General features: G+C 50.3%; 1 protein-coding gene across 4 annotated transcripts in view; it reads left to right on the forward strand.

The window, feature by feature from the left end:
- The first annotated feature begins 3,803 nt into the window (after positions 1-3,803).
- Positions 3,804-22,297, forward strand: part of LOC137518508 (tensin-3-like) — an 841,402-nt gene continuing 822,908 nt past the window's right edge. For all 4 annotated transcript variants that reach the window (XM_068236462.1, XM_068236464.1, XM_068236463.1 and 1 more), the window contains exon 1: positions 3,804-3,957. The gene's annotated coding sequence lies outside the window, so the exon portion shown is untranslated. The remainder of the gene's footprint in view (positions 3,958-22,297) is intronic.

The raw sequence follows: 22,297 nt of genomic DNA on the forward strand, positions 1-22,297 counted from the left end.
TTGCCCCTCCCTCTTTCACCGGATTTCTTCCTCATTTCACTTATCCTTAAAGTACACGCTGACTGTCAGCAGTACAGTGGCAGTACAGAAATGCTATACAATGGTGGGTGAGCGGTGTACCACTATTGCCAGCAGCGACACAGAGCACAATGCTATACAGTGGCGGGTGAGCGGTGTACCACTATTGCCAGCAGCGACACAGAGCACAATGCTATACAGTGGCGGGTGAGCAGTGTACTACTGTTCCCAGCAGACACAGAGTGGCAGTAAACACAATGCTATATATAGTGCTGGGTGAGCGGTGTACACAGAGTGGCAGTAAACACAATGCTATATAGTGTGGCTGAGCGAGCGGTGTACTACTGTTCCCAGCAGCGAGTCAGAGCACAACGCTATACAGTGCTGGGTGAGCGGTGTACCACTATTGCCAGCAGCGACACAGAGCACAATGCTATGCAGTGGCGGGTGAGCGGTGTACTACTGTTCCCAGCAGACACAGAGTGGCAGTAAACACAATGCTATATAGTGCTGGGTGAGCGGTGTACACAGAGTGGCAGTAAACACAATGCTATATAGTGTGGCTGAGCGAGCGGTGTACTACTGTTCCCAGCAGCGAGTCAGAGCACAATGCTATATATAGTGCTGGGTGAGCGGTGTACACAGAGTGGCAGTAAACACAATGCTATATAGTGTGGCTGAGCGAGCGGTGTACTACTGTTCCCAGCAGACACAGAGTGGCAGTAAACACAATGCTATATATAGTGCTGGGTGAGCGGTGTACACAGAGTGGCAGTAAACACAATGCTATATAGTGTGGCTGAGCGAGCTGTGTACTACTGTTCCCAGCAGCGAGTCAGAGCACAATGCTATACAGTGCTGGGTGAGCGGTGTACCACTATTGCCAGCAGCGACACAGAGCACAATGCTATGCAGTGGCGGGTGAGCGGTGTACTACTGTTCCCAGCAGACACAGAGTGGCAGTAAACAAAATGCTATATATAGTGCTGGGTGAGTGGTGTACACAGAGTGGCAGTAAACACAATGCTGTATTGTGTGGCTGAGCGAGCGGTGTACTACTGTTCCCAGCAGACACAGAGTGGCAGTAAACACAATGCTATATAGTGTGGCTGAGCGAGCGGTGTACTACTGTTCCCAGCAGACACAGAGTGGCAGTAAACACAATGCTATATATAGTGCTGGGTGAGCGGTGTACACAGAGTGGCAGTAAACACAATGCTATATAGTGTGGCTGAGCGAGCGGTGTACTACTGTTCCCAGCAGACACAGAGTGGCAGTAAACACAATGCTATATAGTGTGGCTGAGCGAGCGGTGTACTACTGTTCCCAGCAGACACAGAGTGGCAGTAAACACAATGCTATATATAGTGCTGGGTGAGCGGTGTACACAGAGTGGCAGTAAACACAATGCTATATAGTGTGGCTGAGCGAGTGGTGTACTACTGTTCCCAGCAGACACAGAGTGGCAGTAAACACAATGCTATATAGTGTGGCTGAGCAAGCGGTGTACTACTGTTCCCAGCAGACACAGAGTGGCAGTAAACACAATGCTATATAGTGTGGCTGAGCGAGCGGTGTACTACTGTTCCCAGCAGACACAGAGTGGCAGTAAACACAATGCTATATAGTGTGGCTGAGCGAGCGGTGTACTACTGTTCCCAGCAGACACAGAGTGGCAGTAAACACAATGCTATATAGTGTGGCTGAGCGAGCGGTGTACTACTGTTCCCAGCAGACAGAGTGGCAGTAAACACAATGCTATATATAGTGCTGGGTGAGCGGTGTACACAGAGTGGCAGTAAACACAATGCTATATAGTGTGGCTGAGCGAGCGGTGTACTACTGTTCCCAGCAGCGTGTCAGAGCACAATGCTATATATAGTGCTGGGTGAGCGGTGTACACACAGTGGCAGTAAACACAATGCTATATAGTGTGGCTGAGCGGTGTACTACTGTTCCCAGCAGCGACACAATGACTGCGGGGGACCCTGGCTAGTCCGGCTGGAGAAAGAACTACCCATCCTGCCTACCCAAAGCTAAACCCTGCCTAAACAAAGCTAAATGACGTGGTTCGGGTATTTATTTACCCGAACCACGTGACACGTTCGGCCAATCAGAGCGCGTTCGGGTCCGAACCGCGTGACCCGTTCGGCCAATCACAGCGCGTTCGGGTCCGAACCACGTGAACCACGTGACCCGTTCGGCCAATCACAGCGCTAGCCGAACGTTCAGGGAACGTTCGGCCATGCGCTCTTAGTTCGGCCATGTGGCCGAACGGTTTGGCCGAACACCATCAGGTGTTCGGCCGAACTCGAACATCACCCGAACAGGGTGATGTTCTGCAGAACCCGAACAGTGGCGAACACTGTTCGCCCAACACTATGTAACACAACCCAGCCTGCAACCCTGTATTAATCTGAGACACAACTATGCGCTTTGAGTCCTATGGGAGAAAAGCGCTTTACAAATGTTATTGTATTGTATTGTATTTAGAGATATAGGATTCTCCCTCATAACGTTTTTTTGCACTTGGTTTGCACAGATTGCGTATATAACATGGTTTTACATGTCACAATTATGTCTCCATTCACTGCATTGGACCTGTATCATAGACTTTGAAGATATTTTGTATTGTTGTTTCACAGTTACTATTTATTACCATTAATGTGAGATAGTCAGATAGTGCGATATAGGTATGATTTATATCAGATCTGGAGGTTGTAGTTCTCTACCTCTCAATTAGTGTATTGTGATAGAGGAATATTCTCCTTATCAACAAATGACCATTTTTTGATTCCTGCTGCTAGCTGCCTTTTAGCCATTACATACACACATGATTATATGTATGTTTGCAGCCAGCCACCCTACCCTTATTATGGGGTGTTTTTATTATTGTGTTGTCTACCCTGTTGTGTGGTATATGATGTGTTGTATTGTTATTTGTGTACTATTTTGGATTAACCTTCCTGGCGGTAACCCCGAACGTAGTTCGGGGTAAGCCGCCCATGAGGTTTTCTCAGGCCCTGCTGGGCCGATTTGCTTACTTTTTTTTTCTTGCTGCACGCAGCTAGCACATTGCTAGCTGCGTCAGCACACCGATCGCCGCCGCCCCGCGCTCGATCGCCGCTATCCGTCGCGACGTGCCGCCCCCCCCAGACCTTGTGCGCTGTCTGGCCAATCAGTGCCAGGCAGCGCTGAGGGGTGGATCGGGACTCCCAATGACATCACGACGTCGCTGACGTCGGTGATGTCATGCCGGGGGAAGCCCTCCAGGAAATCCCGTTCTTTAAACGGGATTTCCTGATCGGAGATCGCCGAAGGCGATCGAAGCGGGCGAGGGGATGCCGCTGAGCAGCGGCTATCATGTAGCGAGCCCTGGGCTCGCTACATGGTTTAAAAACAAACAAACAAAAAAAAAAAACTGCTGCGCTCCCTCCTGGCGAAATTAATTAGACCGCCAGGAGGGTTAATAAAAAAATTAAATACTTTATATACTTTTTGCAAAGATGGTGCTTGTGAGACCTTTTCTTTTGTTTGCATACAGAACCTAAGCTGTTTAGCAGCGTGAGATTACAGTCACTTGTATAGGTTAGGCAAAACATGTTACTATGAGGCCTTTACATAGTTAAATGACAAGTCTGAAAGGGGTGGAGTCACACTGAATGAAATTGCTTACATGCTTGCTTTAACATTTCTCCTGGGTTCCTCTCCCACATACATTATCCTCTCCCCCTTTTTTGCTTATGCGTTACAAGAGTTCATATTTCAGAAGTATAGAGGTTTTCTTTGCTTTCTCCACCCACATGTTTACTTTTTCATCCAGCCTTTCTGTGCATTATACATGTTTAGCTGTTCAAAGCAGCTTGTTTTTACTATAACCTTCCAAACAGTGAAGCATTTTAAATGTATTGCGTCTGAGTTTTTACATTCTTTGTAAAGGTAAGGCATTTCTTTCTACTTTTGCACTGCAGAAATGTGTTATGCATTACATTCCTTAGAGGTCTGTTGGGAGTCATGTGCAGAGCGTGTTTATGAAATGAATTAAGACTTTGCAAATAGAGGAAAGTTTAGAATGTGTCTCAAGCATGCTTTCGTTTGTCTGGTTTGGAAACCATTTGCTAAACCTTTCTTAAAATGTCTTTGTATACAAATTGGCTCAGGATATGTTTGATGTGTGCCTAGCTGGCTTATGTTTAAGTGTGTTTTAACAAATGGTAGGTGGTGTTAAGGCGGCAGCTGTATGCCCAGCAATGCAGCAAAATAAAATAAAACTAAATGCATAAAAAAAGGAATATTGAGGAAAAGAGCTGTATTGCACATAAAGCTTGGTTGAGATCGAATTTCAAGACAGGAAACAGTTGAAACCAGTGTTGTGTATATTGCCGTGTTCATATTTCTCCTGTTATTGATGTCTCCAGAATCCTACCTAATAAAAGCTAACTGTCGCTGCGTCCAGCAGTTTTGTCTCTGTGTCCCAGGATTTTTGTTGCTGGGACCAGGGAGCTGGACGGGCGAGCGAGGTGGGCGGGGGCGAGCGAGGTGGGTGGGTGCGAGCGAGCGAGGTTGGCGGGTGCGCGTGCGGCGGTTGCGTGCGCAGTGTGCGCGCGCATGCGCACTGGCGGCGGCCGTAGACCTAGAGGCCGTTTTTAAACGGCCTGGGTCTACTAGTATCATTATTATGTCTAGTTACATTAAAATGTGTCTAGATTTCAAGTAGACCGGTATTGTACTCTGTTCCATTATGATATCATTATTCACTGTTTTGTACCAGACCGCTATAAGTAGAGGCTGGTTCACACGGATGGTTCTGCAACGTTAGGTGACGGCCTCACGCTCATCGTTTAACGATGTCTATGAGTTCTGGGTCACCATGAGCTTGCTGGTTAGTTTGTACTATTCAGATGAAAGGACAGCCGTTGGTATGATTGCTAACCGGCATTTGCGCAAACGCCGTGTTTTGATCCATATTTTCGCTGTAGCCTGCCCGGGGATTAGCTGATCCTAGAATCAACATGTTCCTTCCAGGATAATTTACTTCTACGTTTCCATGCCTCTCTCTTGGAATGAAAAGGGCCACTCAGCGGGAAGCGCTGCCAAAAGCCGGCAAATGTTTTTCAGCACGTTTGTAGAAAAGCATTTGAAACGAGATGGCGGGCTGGTTCAGACGGCCATCTGCATCAGCATTAAAAATGTGCACATTACCAGCATATAGATTCTTGGCTTGTTTTGTTTTTAACTTTTTTTTTTTTGTAACTCCCTGATTTATGTTTCGAGAGTATTTTAGATAACATGTTGCTTTTTTCCAACTTCTGCTATTTCTACATTTTGCATATACATACAGTATGCTGTGGTTTGCTTATGCCTCTTAATCACATACCATGATTTTAGATGTGCTGTTGGGAATAGAGATGGCCCGAACCTCCGATTTTCAGTTCGCGAACCGCGAACACGGACTTCCGCAAAAGTTCGATTTGCGCAAACTTTCGCGAACCGCAATAGACTTCAATAGGGAGGTGAACTTTAAAAACTAGAAACATTTATGATGGCCACAAAAGTAATGGAAAAGATGTTTCAAGGGGTCTAACACCTGGAGAGGGGCATGGCGGAGTGGGATAGACACCAAAAGTCCCCGGGAAAGATCAGGATTTGACGCAAAGCAGTGTATTAAGGACAGAAATCTAATTTTATTTCTAAATTGGAGGCCTAAAGTGCTTTAAAACATCTTGCATGTGTATATGTTACGGCCAAAACCAGAAATCGGCCAATTCTAGAATTGGCCGGCCGTTTCTAGAACTGGCCGATTTTACGTCGGCCAAAGTCCAAAATGCTGGGAATTTCTGACATTGGCCTGCCAGTTCTAGACACGGCCAAAGTCAGTCGACCAAAGTCTAGACACGGCCAAAGTCAGTCGACCAAAGTCCAAAACGCACAAATTCCAGAACATCCCGGGTCCTGTCCAGCACCATGAATGGCACTTCCGCTCTGCTCTGAAAGATACAGCATACTAATCTTCTTTTTTTTCTTAAAGAAAAGCATTTCTTAATTACAGCTGATACAAATCCTGCAATAAATCTGCAGTGTGTCTACATCCTGCTTTCTTGGGAGAAGACATTGTTAACATCGTGTGCTTTTAAATTACCTGCTCTGCTGTGGAAGTCAGGTGACACAGGGGAGAGATCAAATTACAGTGGTGATTAGTCACAGATGAGGGGGAATGCATGGCTGTGGGTGCTTTTCTGGGGGGCTGTGCATGGCTGGGGGTGCTTTGCTGGGGGGCTGTGCATGGCTGGGGGTGCTTTGCTGGGGGGCTGTGCATGGCTGGGGGTGCTTTGCTGGGGGGCTGTGTATGGCTGTGGGAGCTCTGCTAGGGGGCTGTGCATGGCTGTGGGTGTTCTGCGCATGGCTGGGGGGGGTCTTTGCTATGGGGCTGTGCATGGCTGTGGGTGTTCTGCGCATGGCTGAGGGGGCTGTGCATGGCTGTGGTGGGTGCCTTGCTGGGGGGCTGTGCATGGCTGGGGGGGGGGGGGGGGGTCTTTGCTGGGCTGGTCGTGGCTGGAAATGCTTTGCATGGTCGGGGGGGGGGGGCGGCTTTGCATAGCTGGGGGTGCTTTGCTGGGCTGGGGGAGCTTTGCTGGGCTGGGGGAGCTTTGCTGGAGGCGCCGCCAGGAAGCCCCGCTCACCTCATCCCCTGCTGCCGCTCAGACCTCCGATCAGGGCGACCACCAGGCGGAGAAAGGCAGAGCAGCGCGCACGCTACCCGCCCGGACCCATACACTTCATATGCAGAAGTGTTCAATGACGTCACTTCTGCATTGAAGTGTTCGGGTCCAGCGGGTCTCGCGTGAGCTGGCAGCTGCTATGCCTCTCTCTGCCTCCCTGGTACGGTCGCCCTGATCGGAGGTCTGAATACTTAGCGGCAGCCGCAGCAGGGGATGAGGTGAGCGGGGGCTTCCTGGCGGCGGTGAGTGGGACTTCGGGACTTGGCCGGCCACGTGAAGTTATAACGCGTTCTGGCCGGCCAAAGTCCGAAACTGAAGCCCGTTTCTCACATTGGCCGCATGAGCCGGCCACTTCGCATACTGACCGGCCAGAACACGAAGTGGCCAGACTTCGGGTTCTGGCCGTAACATATACATCAATCAGGGAGTGTAATTAGTGTACTGCTTCACACTGACACACCAAACTCACTGTGTAACGCATCACAAACAGCTGTTTGTGTAGTGACGGCCGTGCTAGACTGGTGCGCACCATGGCCAGAGTGTAGGCGATGGCGGTTTTCAAGCCCATATGGTCGCCGGGCTGAGGTAGCTCAATGACAGAACAACAGTGACCAGCTGATCGAATTTGGTCTGTCACAATGAAGCAACGACCTTATTATCGTCGGTGTGCCCCCCGAGACACTCATATAGCCGTCGGTCATTGCTTCATTGTGATACGCAAGCCCCTTCACCGCAGCAAGGTAACGATCACGAAGGGGAATTGGCACATGTACATGCCTTTTGTTTTGTTGTTGCAGCTGCAGTGCAGCCAGAAAAATTAGTCAGGCATGTACACGCACCAGAAAAATTATTATAGCGGCCATAAAAATTCAGGAATCCGCCTGGTGTCCTGGATCCTGTTGGTGGTGGTGGAGAAGGCAGTCAAGCGGCCTTCAGAAAGATGTTGTGTGGGGAGCGACTTAGTCTTGGGGCAGGCAGCCAGTCACACGGCGTGCAGGCAGAGATGCTGTGTGAGGGGACTGACTTAGTCTTCGGGCGGGCAGTAGCCCTCCGGGATCCATGCCTCATACATTTTGATAAAGGTGAGGTACTGAACACTTTTGTGACCTAGGCGACTTCTCAGTGACAATGCCTCCAGCTGAAGGTCCTTTCTGACAGGACGCTTGAGGCAGGGCAAGACAGAAGTTGGATGGCAAATTGCGACAGCTCTGGCCACAGGTCAAGCCTGCGCACCCAGTAGTCCAAGGGTTCATCGCTGCTCAGTGTCTACATCCACAGTTAAGGCCAGGTAGTCGGCTACCTGCCGGTTGAGGCGTTGGTGGAGGGTGGGTCTGGAAGGGCTGAGGCGACATCACCATAAGATCGCTGGAGTGTCCTGTCCTTGCCTGCGTGGACATGGGAGGAGGATTACTGGCAGTGGTACCTTTATTCCGTTGTGCTGTGACATCACCCTTAAAGAGACTTTGATGCGAGAATAAATCTCGCTTCAGAGCTCATAGTTAGCAGGGGTATGTGTGCCCCTGCTAAACCGCCGCTATCGCGCCGCTAAACGGGTGTCCCTTCACCCCCAAACCCCCCCCCCCCCCTGCAACACTTGGTCGCAGACTTGGTCGCTCCTGGAGGCAAGGCTAACGGCTGCAGCCCTGCCTCCAGTCGCGTCTATCAGCGGCGCATCGCCGCCTCTCCCCCGCTCCTCTCAGTGAAGGAAGACTGAGAGGGGCAGGGGAGAGGCGGAGATACGCGTCTGATAGACGCGCGGGAGGCAGGGCTGCGGCGGTTAGCCCTGCCCCAACCAGGAAGCGCTCCCCCGCTGCACCGAGGGGATTTGGGGGTGAAGGGACCCCCGTTAAGCCGCGGGATAGCGGCGGTTTAGCAGGGGCATACATGCCCCTGCTATCTATGAGGTCTTAAGCGAGATTTATTCTCGCTTCAGACTCTCTTTAAACGCACTGTAGTTGCCAGCTTGTTCTGCATGTGCAGCATCCTTTCTGCCGTCAGGTGAGTTGGTAACGTCCGCTACTTTGTGCCTATACTGAGGGTCTAGTAGCGTGGCCACCCAGTACAGCTCATTCCCCTTGAGTTTTTTTATACTAGGGTCCCTCAACAATGAAAGACACCATCTGCACAAAGTTGGATCCAGGCGTACTATCCATCTCCTCTTGCTCTTCCTCAGTGACGTCAGGTAAGTTCTCCTCCTCTCCCCAGCCACGAACAATACCACGGGAACGTTGAGCAGCACAAGCCCCCTGTGACGCCTGCTGCAGTTGTTCTTCTGCAGCCTCCTCCTCCAAAAAAAAAACAAACACCTTCCTCATCATCTGAGTCTGACTCCTCTTCCCCACACAACTCTTCCTCCTCCTCCTCCTCCCCCCTCTGTGCTGCCACAGGTGTTGAGGAAACATCTAGTTTTGATGAGAATTGATCCCACAACTCTTCCTCCTGTTCACGCTTGTCCACAGCTTGATTCACCACTCTACGCACGGCACGCTCCAGGAAGAAAGCATACGGGATCAAGTCGCTGATGGCGCTTTCACCATGTTTGTCACCTCCTCAAACTGCCTCATGAGCCTGCAGGCATTTCGCATGAGTGTCCAGTTCTTCGGCCAGAACATCCCCATCTCCCCAGACTGTGTCCTTCTACTGTAGTTGTAGAGATACTGGGTGACGGCTTTCTCCTGTTGTAGCAGGTAGTCAAACATCAGGGTCGAATTCCAACGAGTTGGGCTATCGCAAATCAAGCGTCTCTTCGGCAATTTGTTTCTCCGCTGAATATCTGCAAAGCGTGCTATGGCCGCGTAAGACCGCCTGAAATACCCACACAACTTCCTGGCCTGCTTCAGGACGTCCTGTAAGCCTGGGAACTCAGACACAAGTCTCTGAATGATGAGATTCAGCACATGTGCCATGCAGGGAACATGTGTCAACATTCCCAAATTCAAAGCCGAAATCAGATTGCTGCCGTTGTCACACACCACGTTGTCGATGTCCAGTTGGTGCGGAGTCAGCCACTGATCCACCTGTTTGTTAAGAGCACCCAGGAGAGCTGCTCCAGTGTGACTCTCCGCTTTGAGGCAGGACATGTCTAATATGGCGTGACACCGTCGTACCTGGCATGCAGCATAGGCCCTGGGGAGCTGGGGCTGTGTAGCTGGAGAGGAGATTGCAGCACCAGTAGAGTTGAACTGCCACTCAGCCGAGGAGGAGGAGGATGACAGCAAAGAGGATGTAGCAGGAGGAGAGGAGGTGGCAGCAGGCCTGCCTGCAAGCCGTGGAGGTGTCACAAGTAGGTCCACTGCACAGCCACATACTCCCTGCTTGTCAGCGGTCACCAGGTTGACCCAATGGGCTGTGTAAGTAATATACCTGCCTTGACCGTGCTTGGCAGACCAGGCATCCGTGGTCAGATGGACCCTTGACCCAACTCTGTGTGCCAGAGACACTTGCCTCTCAACTTCATGGTACAGTTTGGGTATCGCCTTTTTAGAGAAATAATTGTGGCCTGGTATCTTCAACTGCGGTGTCCCAATGGCCACAAATTTACAGAAGGCCTCAGAGTCCACCAGCTGGTATGGTAACAGCTGGTGAGCTAACAGTTCCGCCAAGCCAGCTATCAGACGCCGGGCAAGGGGGTGACTGGCAGAAATTGTCTTCTTCCGCTCAAAGATTTCCTTCACGGACACCTGGCTGCTGTTTACAGAGGAGCAGGAACCGCTTAAGGTGAGAGGCGGAGTGGAGGAGGGTGGCTGTGAAGGTGCAAGGGATAAAGTGGCTGAAGATGCTGCACCTGAAGGAGGAAGAGGAGAAGGAGGCTGGCTTTTCTTTTGTGTGCTGCTTTTGCTCAGGTGCTCTTTCCATTGCAGTTTGTGCCTTTTCTGCATGTGCCTTCGTAAGGCACTTGTCCCTACGTGGGTGTTGGCCTTTCGACGGCTTAATTTTTGGAGGTAGAGAGAACAGATGGCATTGCTCTGATCTAAGGCAGACACACTAAAAAAATTCCTAACCGCTGAGCCCCCCTGGGGTGATGGCACTATGGTGGCATCAGCAGCTGACGTTGAAGGGCATGTTGGCTGGCAGTCCATAGGTAGCGATACATGGCGCCGGACACTGCCACCAGCTGTTTCTGACGACGAGCTTCCCCTGCTACTTTCAGCAACTCGTCTCTTCCTACTCCTCTCTGACTCCCCCTCTGAACTGTCCCCTTGGCCATCTTGTCTCTTAGGATCCCACGTGACATCCGTATCATCGTCATCATTATAATAATCCTGCCCAGCTTCGCTTGCCTCAGACACCTCATAAACTGCACCAACAACAGGTACTTCATCCTCCTCACACGTTACGTCCATAGTGTCACCTAATTTAGACATATGAGGTGGAGTAACTTAGCGCCTTCATCTTGTTATAACAGTAGTGGCTGCGAATCAGTTAATTCCCCACCAAATGTCAAATGAAATGGATGTGGTGCTAGTAGTAGCGCTGGTGGCTGCGGAAGATGAGGTGTTCTGTGTTAAATAGTCAACCACGTCTTGACAATCTTGAGAGTTTATGGAACGTGCCTCCTTCTGAGCACTGTACTTTGGTCCAGGGCCGCACGAAATCACATCAGCACGACCTTGAACAGACCTGCTGGTTGGCCTTCCTCTGGGTCTGCCTCTACCTCTACCTGTTTTGTCCCTATCGGAAGGGATGAAGTGAAAGGTATGCACTGACTTGACTAATACAATGTGCAGTCACACAGGTGCAGTTAACAGGTATGCATGGAGTGGTATATCACACTGCGTGCGCTCACATGGGTAGGTGGGTGCACTGATCAACAGCTAGGTATATGCAGTGCTGCTGGGTATTACAAATGTGCACCTGTCACACACACGTACCGTGAACAGGTACAGTGACTGGTGGTATTAAATATCACACTGCGTGCGCTCATGTGGGTAGGTGGGTGCACTGAACAACAGGTAGGGAGGTATATGCAGTGCTGCTGGGTATTACAAATGTGCAGCTGTCTCACACACGTACAGTGACTGGTGGTATTAAATATCACACTGCGTGCGCTCACGTAGGTAGATGGGTGCACTGAACAACAGGTAGGTATATACAGTGCTTCTGGGTATTACAAATGTGCAACACACACGCACACGCACACGCACACGCACACACACACACACACACACACACACGTATTAACAATGCGTGCGCTCACGTAGGTAGGTGGGTGCACTAAACAGTGAACAGGTGCAGTGATTGGGATTACAAATGTGCAGCTGCCTGTCACACACACAGGTAGTTACTGAATGTGCTGGGCCTGGCAGTGGCACAGTAGGAATTACCACCAAGGGGCCAAAGGCCAGCTGCGACTGACTGACAGGGCTGTATATAATGCAAGTGGGCCACACACACACAAAAAAAATTGATCACAAGAACAAGATTAGCTCTTAAAAGAACTGTTGAGGGGTGCTTTTTTTGCAATAAGAATCAGCAAGGAGCTAACAAGCCTACAAGAGCCTAACTAAGCTTTCCCTATGTGAGTCTGCAGCAGCTCTCCCTTCTCTATTTACTGCAGGCACACGAGTGCGTAAAATGCCTGTCGCTACATGCCTTTTTATAAGGGGGCAGGGCCTCCAGGAGGGAGTGCAGCCTGATTGGCTACAATGTGCCTGCTGACTGTTATGTAGAGTATCAAAGTTGACCCTAAGGATGTACTATGGGGGTGAATCGAACTTCCGGAAAAATTTGCGGTTCTCCGCGATCTCTAACCTTGGAAGTTTTCCGGGAACCGTTCGCAGGCGAACCGTTCGGCCATCTCTATTTGGGAGTACAATGCAATCCAAAGGGACATCAGAAGTGCATAGACAGCGCTGTCTGATGTCCCCATCCATCCCTATTCACAGTGGAAATGCAGCACATGGTTTTCAGCAAAAATAAGCATTGCAATTCCCATACATTAAAATAAATGGGTATCACAACCACACTGCCGAAAATCACGTAGAATCGGGATTGCCATGCATTGCATGTCCACCTGCGTTCCCTACGGGTTCAAATGGGGAGGAGGAAAACGCAGGCGAATTTCCTATTCATTATATTTCATGTGAATTGCACACTACGCGTGCGGTGTGCGAATTCTGATGGCTCTGCTGTGCAGAATTTTTCTTCTCAACCCTGCGCGCAGATTCTTGAATGAAAAAGAGAAATGGTACCTGGCACCAAATGCAGCAGGGTAGAACCACCAGAACAGAGACAAGAAGCGTGCACTCCAAACGACTGTGAACATTGATTTGCAAGGAAGAGGCAGAGCAGGGCACCACTTCAATAAAATCCCTTTATTCCGGTTTGGGGGAGCAAGTACAAAGCAGTGGGGGTATTCTAGTGCCTGACAGCCGTTTCGCTGGTTAAACCAGCTTCTTCAGAGGCAGATTCTGTTTATAGTGGAGACAGGCCCATTCACTTGTATTGTCATGCGAATCTGCATGCCGAAAATGCATGCAAATTTGCGTTAGTGGAAACGGGCCCTTAGTTTTGCTTTCAGAAGGGACGAGAAAGGATTTTCTTTACAGTTTTAGATAGTAATAATTCTAATTTACTGTAATAAATAATTACTGAAATATAATTGTGTGTGCATGTGTATCTGACATCAGATATTGCTTCAGGTTAATGGCTCACTACATTCCTGAGAATCATAATTCCCTTCATGCTTACATATTGCTTTTGGAATTTAAATACAGACAAGACTATAGCCAGTGGCCCTCTGTTTTTGTTATGAAACCAAACGCCATCTGCATTTCTATGCGTTGCGTGGCTGATCCCATTCACTGAAAGCCGCGTGTTTTGTTAAAAAATGCTTGCAGCGTGCGTTCCTGGACCGCAGTGGTCCGGAACGCATGCAGTGTGAACATGACACAGTGCATTCTATGCACTTTCTGATGTTGTGCGTGTCGGCCTCCTGCACGCATTGCCGAAATCCGGACGGCAACGCGTGCAGTGTGAACGGGGCCTAAATATTTTGTATCACAAACTGCTATGGGTAGCATTGGGTGTGGGGGGGATGGAGGGAGAAGAGGGTGTATAAAGTATGTGTGCTCCTAATCCATTGAGCTCCCTTGTGCGATTGGTAAGATGCACTATCTGTCCCAGGAGAGGACGTCAGGATGTGTGCTCCTAATCCATTGATAGGTTTGATGCAATGAATGTGTTTGCATGTTTACACTATGCATGTTACAGGGCTAGAGTTAGGACACCTATGTTTACCTGGGTACTTCTGCGCAGTATAGGTGACTAAGCATAAGAATGCATTCTTCTGTGAACTAAAACCCCGGCTTTTAACTCAGCTGTAGGGATAACAGTTGTGCCTGGATGAGTGAATCTGTGACAATCCGTATAGGCATAGATCAAAGATGTATACACACATACAATTTTGATTGGTCAATCACTGACCAATTTTACCACCCCCATGCAGTAAGTGGGCCTACAGACAATGAATTTGATGAACAGAGCTAAAATTGGCTAATCAAAATTGTATGTGTGTACCAGGCTTTACAGCTAATACTGTACATACTGAAAGTAGCAGGGATCAGCACACACTGCAGCTAGTTTACTATCAGTACAGGCACAGAGTAATCGCTTATACTGTACATACCATAGGCAGCAGAGATCAGCACACTGCAGCTAGTTTACTATCAATACAGGGACACAGTAACAGTTTATACTGTACATACTGGAGGTAGCAGCGATTGACTCATTTTGCAGCTAGTTTACTATCAGTACAGGCACAGAGTAACAGCTTATACTGTACATGCTGGGAGTAGCAGAGATCAGCACACGCTGCAGCTAGTTTACTATCAGTACAGGCACAGAGTAACAGCTTATACTGTACATACTGAAGGTAGCAGAGATCAGCAGACACTGCAGCAAGTTTACTATCAGTACATGCACAGAGTAACAGCTTATACTGTACATGCTGGAGGTAGCAGAGATCAGCACACGCTGCAGCTAGTTTACTATCAGTACAGGCACAGAGTAACAGCTTATACTGTACATACTGAAGGTAGCAGAGATCAGATACACACAGAGGACAGGGCACACACGCACACAGGATGGGGGGGGCACACACACACTAGGGCACAGAGAGAGGTAAACAACGGTGAGCACACACACACTGTTCACAGCACAGCATATACCAGTGGGAGGGGAGAGAAAGGGGGACCCGGGGGAGGGAGAGATAGAGAAAGAGAGAGGAGAACACCAGAAGGAAAGCAAGACGGACTGAAAGCCAGAGGGAGTATACTACCTCCTCCTCCTCCACCTCCATGCAGTCTTCAAGATGCTGCTTACTAGCTGCCGCTGCATCCTCCTGGCTGGCTCTGGCTGTAGTCTTTGTTTTCCCCCTCTTCAGTCTGCAGCTCTGCAGACTTGCTCCGTCGTTGTTGCTGGGCTCCTCACAGAACAGGCACCGCCACCCGCCAGTTAGTCAGCGCTCCTGGGCACAATGTGGGCTGCAGAGCCACATCCTCCCCAGACTGCTCCATGGTGTCATGGTGCCCGCAGCACTCCTCTCAGTGTATTCTTGTTGGCTGCACGCTCCTGCTCCCCATCAGCCCAAGCAATACCGCGCCGCATTCAAAACTTGCTGAGAGGCGGAGCTGACGGAAGTGACAGGGAGAAGGGGCAGAGCCGAATGGCGCTATGGTACTGGCCACTGCGGCAAAGAGGTGGAGCAGAGAGCGGTGGCGTCATAGCAACAGACGCCAACGCTTTCTTTCGGAGTCTCTCAGTGGGTCAGATCTGGCAGCCTAAGTGGAGGGGCCCACTTGTTGGGAGGAGCGCAGTCTGACGGCTCTGGTAGACCAAACTCTCGCCAGTCTGGGTGGGCATTGCAGGAGTGGGTTTGAAGGCATCGGTTCAGTGGGAATTCCAGCAGCCTCTAAGTTACATCAGCCATCCTCGACGGATCAGCTGTATAGTTGCGGCCATTCTGTTGAAAGTTGAAAGTTCAAGGTGAATGGAAGCCCCTAACGGTACCTGATGGACAGGCGCGTCGCTAGGGCTAAAGGTCCGAAGCACGTGCTACGGATCCCGCCCACTGTGCCATGAACCTCTGGACAGTGATGCGGGGCACTTGTATAACGAAAGAGAGTGTTGATGTCTGTTGCTATGACATCACCGCTCTCTGCTCCACCTCTTTGCCGCAGTGGCCAGTACCATAGCGACAATCGGCTCTGCCCCTTCTCCCTGTCACAAAGTGGAGGCGAACTTCGAAAATTAGACACATTTATGCTGGCCACAAAAGTGATGGACAAGATGTTTCAAGGGGTCTAACATCTGAGTTTTTGCATGGCGGAGTGGGATACACACCAAAAGCCCCAGGGAAAATCTGGATTTAACGCATAGCAGCGTTTTAAGGACAGAAATCACATTGCATGCTAAATTGCAGGCCTAAAGTGCTTTAAAACATCTAGCATGTGTATACATCAATCAGGGAGTGTAATTAGGGTATTGCTTCACACTGACACACCAAACTCACTGTGTAACACACCGCACACAGCTGTTTGTGTAGTGATGGACTTGCTGGACTGGTGCGCACCATGGCGGGAGTGCAGGCCATGGTGGTTTTCAAGCTCATATGGTCACCGGGCTGAGGTAGCTCAATGACAGAACAACAGTTTCTGTCCAGCTGATCGAATTTGGCCTGTCCACAATGAAGCAACAACCTTATTATCTTGGGGGTGCAACCCCCCCCCCCCCTCCCCGAGACACTCATACAGCCGGCGGTCATTGCTTCATTGTGATACGCACGCCCCTTCACCGCGGCAAGGTAACGATCATGAAGGGAAATTGACACGTGTACTTGCCTTTTGTTTTGTTGTTGCAGCTGCAGTGCAGCCAGAAAAATTAGGCAGGCATGTACACGCACCAGAAAAATTATTATAGCGGCCGCTGCTAGCAGCGGCCTTAAAAATTCAGGAATCCGCCTGGAGTCCTGGACCCTGTTGGTGGTGGCAGAGAAGGCAGTCAAGCGGCCTGCAGGCAGAGATGCTGTGTGGGGACTGAGCGACTTAGTCATGGGGCAGGCAGTCACACGGCGTGCAGACAGAGATGCTGTGTGTGGTGACTGACTTAGTCTTCGGGTAGGCAGTAGCCCTCTGGGATCCATGTCTCATTCATTTTGATAAAAGTGAGGTACTGAACACTTTTGTGACTTAGGCGACTTCTCTTCTCAGTGACAATGCCTCCAGCTGCGCTGAAAGTCCTCTCTGACAGGACGCTTGAGGCAGGGCAAGACAGTAGTTGGATGGCAAATTGGGACAGCTCTGGCCACAGGTCAAGCCTGTGCAGCCAGTAGTCCAAGGGTTCATTGCTGCTCACACTGTCTACATCCACACTTAAGGCCAGGTAGTCGGCTTACTGCCAGTCCAGGCGTTGGTGGAGGATGGATCCGGAAGGGCTAAGGCGAGACGTTGGACTAAAGAATGTCTGCATGTCCGACATCACCATGAGATCGCTTGAGCATCCTGTCCTTGCCTGTGTGGACATGGGAGGAGGAGGAATACTGACAGTGGCAACTTTATTCCATTGTGCTATGACATCACCCTTAAATGCACTGTAAAGCATAGTTGCCAGCTTGTTCTGCAAGTGCTGGGTCGTTTCTGCCTTCTGGTGATTTTGAAACATCTCCGCCACAGTGTGCCTATACCGAGAGTCTAGTAGCGTGGCCACCCAGAACTGCTCATTCCCCTTGAGTTTTTTTATATGTGGGTCCCTCAACAGGCTGGACAGCATGAAAGGCGCCATCTGCACAAAATTGGATGCAGGCGTACTATCCATCTCCTCTTGCTCTTGAGTAGGAGGAGAAGGAGAGGAGGTGGCAGCAGGCCTGCCTTCAAGCCGTGGAGGTGTCACAACTAGTCCACTGCACAGCCACGTACTCCCTGCTTGCCAGCGGTCACCAGGTTGACCCAATGGGCTGTGTAAGTAATGTACCTGCCCTGACTGTGCTTGGCAGACCAGGCATCCGTGGTCAGATGGACTCTTGACCCTACGCTGTGTGCCAGAGATGACACCACTTGCCTTTCAACTTCATGGTACAGTTTGGGTATCGCCTTTTTTGAGAAATAATTGTGGCCTGGTATTTTCCACTGCGGTGTCCCAATGGCCACACATTTTCGGAAGGCCTCTGAGTCCACCAGCTGGTATGGTAACAGCTGGCGAGCTTACAGTTCCGCCAAGCCAGCTGTCAGACGCCGGGCAAGGGGGTGACTGGCAGACATTGTCTTCTTCTGCTCAAAGATTTCCCTCACGGACACCTGGCTGCTGCTGTGAGCAGAGGAGCAGGAACCGTTCAAAGTGAGAGGCGGAGTGGAGGAGGGTGGCTGTGATTTTGAAGGTGCAAGGGAGAAAGCTCTTCACATTGCAGTTTGTGCCTTTTCTCCATGTGCCTTCGTAAGGCAGTTGTCCCTTATGCAGCTGTTGGCCTTTTCACGGCTCAATTTTTGGATGCAGAGAGAACAGATGGCATTGCTCTGATCTAAGGCAGACACACAAATAAATGTCCAAACCGCTGAGCCCCCCTGGGGTGATGGCACTATGGAGCCTTTAGCAGCTAACGTTGAAGTGCATTTTGGCTGGCTGTCCATAGGTGGCGATACAGGGAGTCGGACACTGCCACCAGCTGTTTCTGAAGACAAGCTAACCCTGCTTCTTTCAGCAACTCGTCTCCTCCTGCTCCTCTCTGACTCCCCCTCTGAACTGTCCCCCTGATCATCTCCTCTATTGGGAACCCACGTGACATCCGTATCATCATAATTATCATAATCATCCTGCCCAGCTTTGTTTGCCTCAGACACCTCATAAACTGCACCAACAGCAGGTACTTCATCATCATCCTCCTCACACCTTACGTCCATAGTGTCGCCTAACTTGGATATATGTGGTGGTGTAACTTGCTTAGCGCCGTCATCTTGTTGTAACAATAATGGCTGTGAATCAGTAAATTCCACACCAAATAACTCCCGCGAAGTGTCAAATGCAGCGGATGATGTGCTTGTAGTAGCGCTGGTGGCTGCGAAAGATGAGGTGTTCTGTGTTAAATAGTCAACAACGTCCGGATAATCTTGGGAGTTGATGGAAGGTGCCTTCTTCTGAGCACTATACTTTGGTCCAGGCAGACAGACCTGCCGTGTGGCCTGCCTCTGGGTCTGTCTCTGGCTTTGCCTCTGCCTTTGCCTCTGCCTGTTGTTTTCTCTAGTGGTGCTCAAATACCCCTTTTCAAAATTCGAGTTAGGTCGAATTCGAATAGTAAATTATTCGAGATCAGTCGAATAATTTTTACTATTCGATTCGACCTCGGAATTCGAGCTCACTATTCGAGTCGGTATTCGAGCTCATTATTCGAGCTGACTATTCGAAATGGCCTTAAATAGCTTCCAACACTTGTTTTGAGTGTGAATGATGCAAGAAACCTCTTTTTTTCCAAGTAACAACAGCAAGTGATTATGTGGGGATGTTCCTTTAAAAAAAAAAGTTGAAAAGAGAAGTTGTGTCCAGAAATTTGTTCAGTACTGTATATACTTCTTCTTCTTCTTCTTTATCTTCTATATCTTCTTCTTCTTCTTCTTCTTCTTCTATATCTTCTTCTTCTATATCTTCTTCTATATCTTCTTCTTCTTCTTTTATATTGTCTTCTTCTTCTTCTTCTTCTTCTTCTATATCTTCTTCTTCTATATCTTCTTCTATATCTTCTTCTTCTTTTATATTGTCTTCTTCTTCTTCTTCTTCATCTTCTTCATCATCATCTTCTTCATCATCATCTTCTTCATCATCATCTTCTTCATCATCATCTTCTTCTTCATCTTCTTCATCTTCTTCTTCATCTTCTTCATCTTCTTCTTCATCTTCTTCATCTTCTTCATCTTCAACTTCTTCTTCTTCTTCATCTTCTTCATCTTCTTCATCTTCTTCTTCTTCTTCTTCTTCTTCTTCTTCTTCTTCAGTCAATGAGGCAGGCAGCGTGACATAATAGCCCTGGTACCTAGCGGTGATACCAGGGCTGTAAATAAACACAGCAGGCAGGAGGTCCCAGACAGCGGTCGTGCAGCCCACATTGTGTCCAATACACAACTGGGACAACACAGTTTTCAACCCGGGCACCTCAGAAAAATTAAACCTTTTTTTTTTTATGGTTTTGTAGTTTTGTTTTTACAACAAATTACACAGACAGATATAGCTATTTTTTGACGTAATAGCTGGTGGCAGAGTGGCAGCAGAAGGTAAATCTGTGTACCCTGGCGTTGGGAAACACAGACAGACAGCAGCATCAGCAGGAGGAATGGAGGAGTAGTGTGAGTGTGGCAGCAGGCAGGCAGCGTGACATAATAGCCCTGGTACCTAGCGGTGATACCAGGCCGTAAATGAACACAACAGGAGGTCCCAGACAGCGGTCGTGCAGCCCACATCGTGTCCAATACACAACTGGGACAACACAGTTTTCAACCCGGGCACCTCAGAAAAATTAAACCTTTTTTTTTTTTTTTTATGGTTTTTTGGTTTTGTTTGTAAAACAAATTACACAGATATATAGCTATTGTTTGACGTAATAGCTGGTGGCAGAGTGGCAGCAGAAGGTAAATCTGTGTACCCTGGCAGTGGGAAACACAGACAGACAGCAGAAGGGCAGTACACAGCAGCCCACTGTAGGTGTAAAATGTGTGGCTGCAGGCGACGTAATAGTCAAAGTGAACCAGGCTGGCTTAGTGAGCAGGAGCCAGGAGGTGGTAAAGGGTGGTAAGGCACATTAACGATGGTTCTTAGCCAGTTCATGTCCCCCTCTCGCCGACAACAGGGGCCAGGAACTCGCCTTCCACCCACGCCTGGTTCATCTTGAGAAACGTCAGTCTGTCCACAGACTTGTGAGACAGACGTGAGCGTTTCTCGGTGACCACACCACCAGCTGCACTGAAGCAGCGCTCGGACAGCACGCTGGAAGGGGGGCAGGACAGCACTTCCAGGGCGTACTGCGCCAGCTCGCTCCAGATCTCCAGGCGCTTGACCCAATACTCCATGGGATCAACAGGGGCATCGCTGTCAAGCCCGCTGTAGGACCCCATGTAGTCAGCCACCATGCGGGTCAGGCGCTGGCTGTGACCGGTGGAGGATGCTGCTGCATGCACCTCCTCTCTAGTCACTGCTGCCAGAGCCTCTACAGTCCTGTAGAGCTCGTGGCTGAGAGACAGCAGGTCTGTGGGGCGCTTGCTGCTGGATGCAGGCACCTGCTGCTGCCTCTGTGCTGGCTGCTGGACAGTGGGGGTGGAAGGCTGGGGGAAGGCTTCCTCCAAGCGCTCAACAAGGGCCTGCTGCAAGCTCCTTATTTGTTGCGCTGGGTCTCCTCCTGCAGGCGGCAGGAACTGGCTCAACTTCCCCTTGAGGCGTGGGTCCAACATCATGCTGATCCAGATGTCCTCCCTCTGCTTCATCTGGATCACCCTGGGGTCTCTGCGCAGGCACGTCAGCATGTGCGCTGCCATTGGGAAGAGGCGGGCCACGTCTGCTGGCACATCGACGGCAGTGCTGCTGTCCTCATCCTCCTCCTCTGCCTCGTCAGCCTCATCCTCTCTCCACCCCCGCACCAACTCAGCTGCACTGTGCTGCTCCCCCTCATCAGCAGCAAGGTCAGGGACCTCCACCAAGTCCTCCTCCTCCTCCCCCTCAGAGGTGGACTGTGCAGCTGCTTGCCGCTCCTGCTGGTCCAAGGCTGCCGCTCCCTGTTCCAGCAAAGCATCGAGGGCCCTGTTCAGCAGACAAACCAGGGGCACCCACTCGCAGACCATAGCATGGTCCCTGCTCACCATGTTAGTGGCCTGCAGAAAGGGAGCCAGCACTAAGCACACCTGCTGCATGTGCCTCCAGTCATCATCGGGGACGATGGACGGGATGTTGCTGGTCTTGTCCCTTCTCTGAGCGGCGGAAACAGTGGCCAGGGCAAGGTACTGGTTGACAGCGTGCTTCTGTTCAACCAGACGCTCCAACATCGCCAGGGTGGAGTTCCAGCGAGTCGGAACGTCAAGGATCAGCCGATGGCGTGGCAGATCCAGCTCCTTTTGCACGTCTTCCAGGCTCGCACAGGCTGCAGCCGAGCGCCGGAAGTGACGCACAACGTTCCTTGCCGTTTCCAGCAGTTCGCCCATCCCCTGGTAGGTGCGCAAGAACTTCTGCACTACCAGGTTCAGCACGTGGGCAAGACAGGGGATGTGGGTCAGGTTTCCCCTGTCTATTGCGGCAACCAGATTGGCCCCATTGTCGGCCACCACCTCTCCGACTCTGAGGCCTCTGGGGGTCAGCCAAATCCTCTCCTGCTCCTGGAGTTTGGCCAACACATGGGTTGCCGTCAGCTTGGTCTTCCCAAGGCTGACCAAGTGCAGCAGCGCTTGGCAGTGGCGGGCCTTCACGCTGCTGCTGAGGCGGGGGGTTTGGCCAGGTGTGCCGGAGGATGGCAGAGGATCGGAGGAACCTGCTGCAGTTCCCCTGACCCTGCGGGGTGGCACCACCCACTGTGTTGCTGCTGCTGCTGTGCCCGCTGC

Source organism: Hyperolius riggenbachi, chromosome 5 (assembly GCF_040937935.1).
Source record: "Hyperolius riggenbachi isolate aHypRig1 chromosome 5, aHypRig1.pri, whole genome shotgun sequence".
NCBI classification, from domain to species: Eukaryota; Metazoa; Chordata; class Amphibia; order Anura; family Hyperoliidae; genus Hyperolius; species Hyperolius riggenbachi.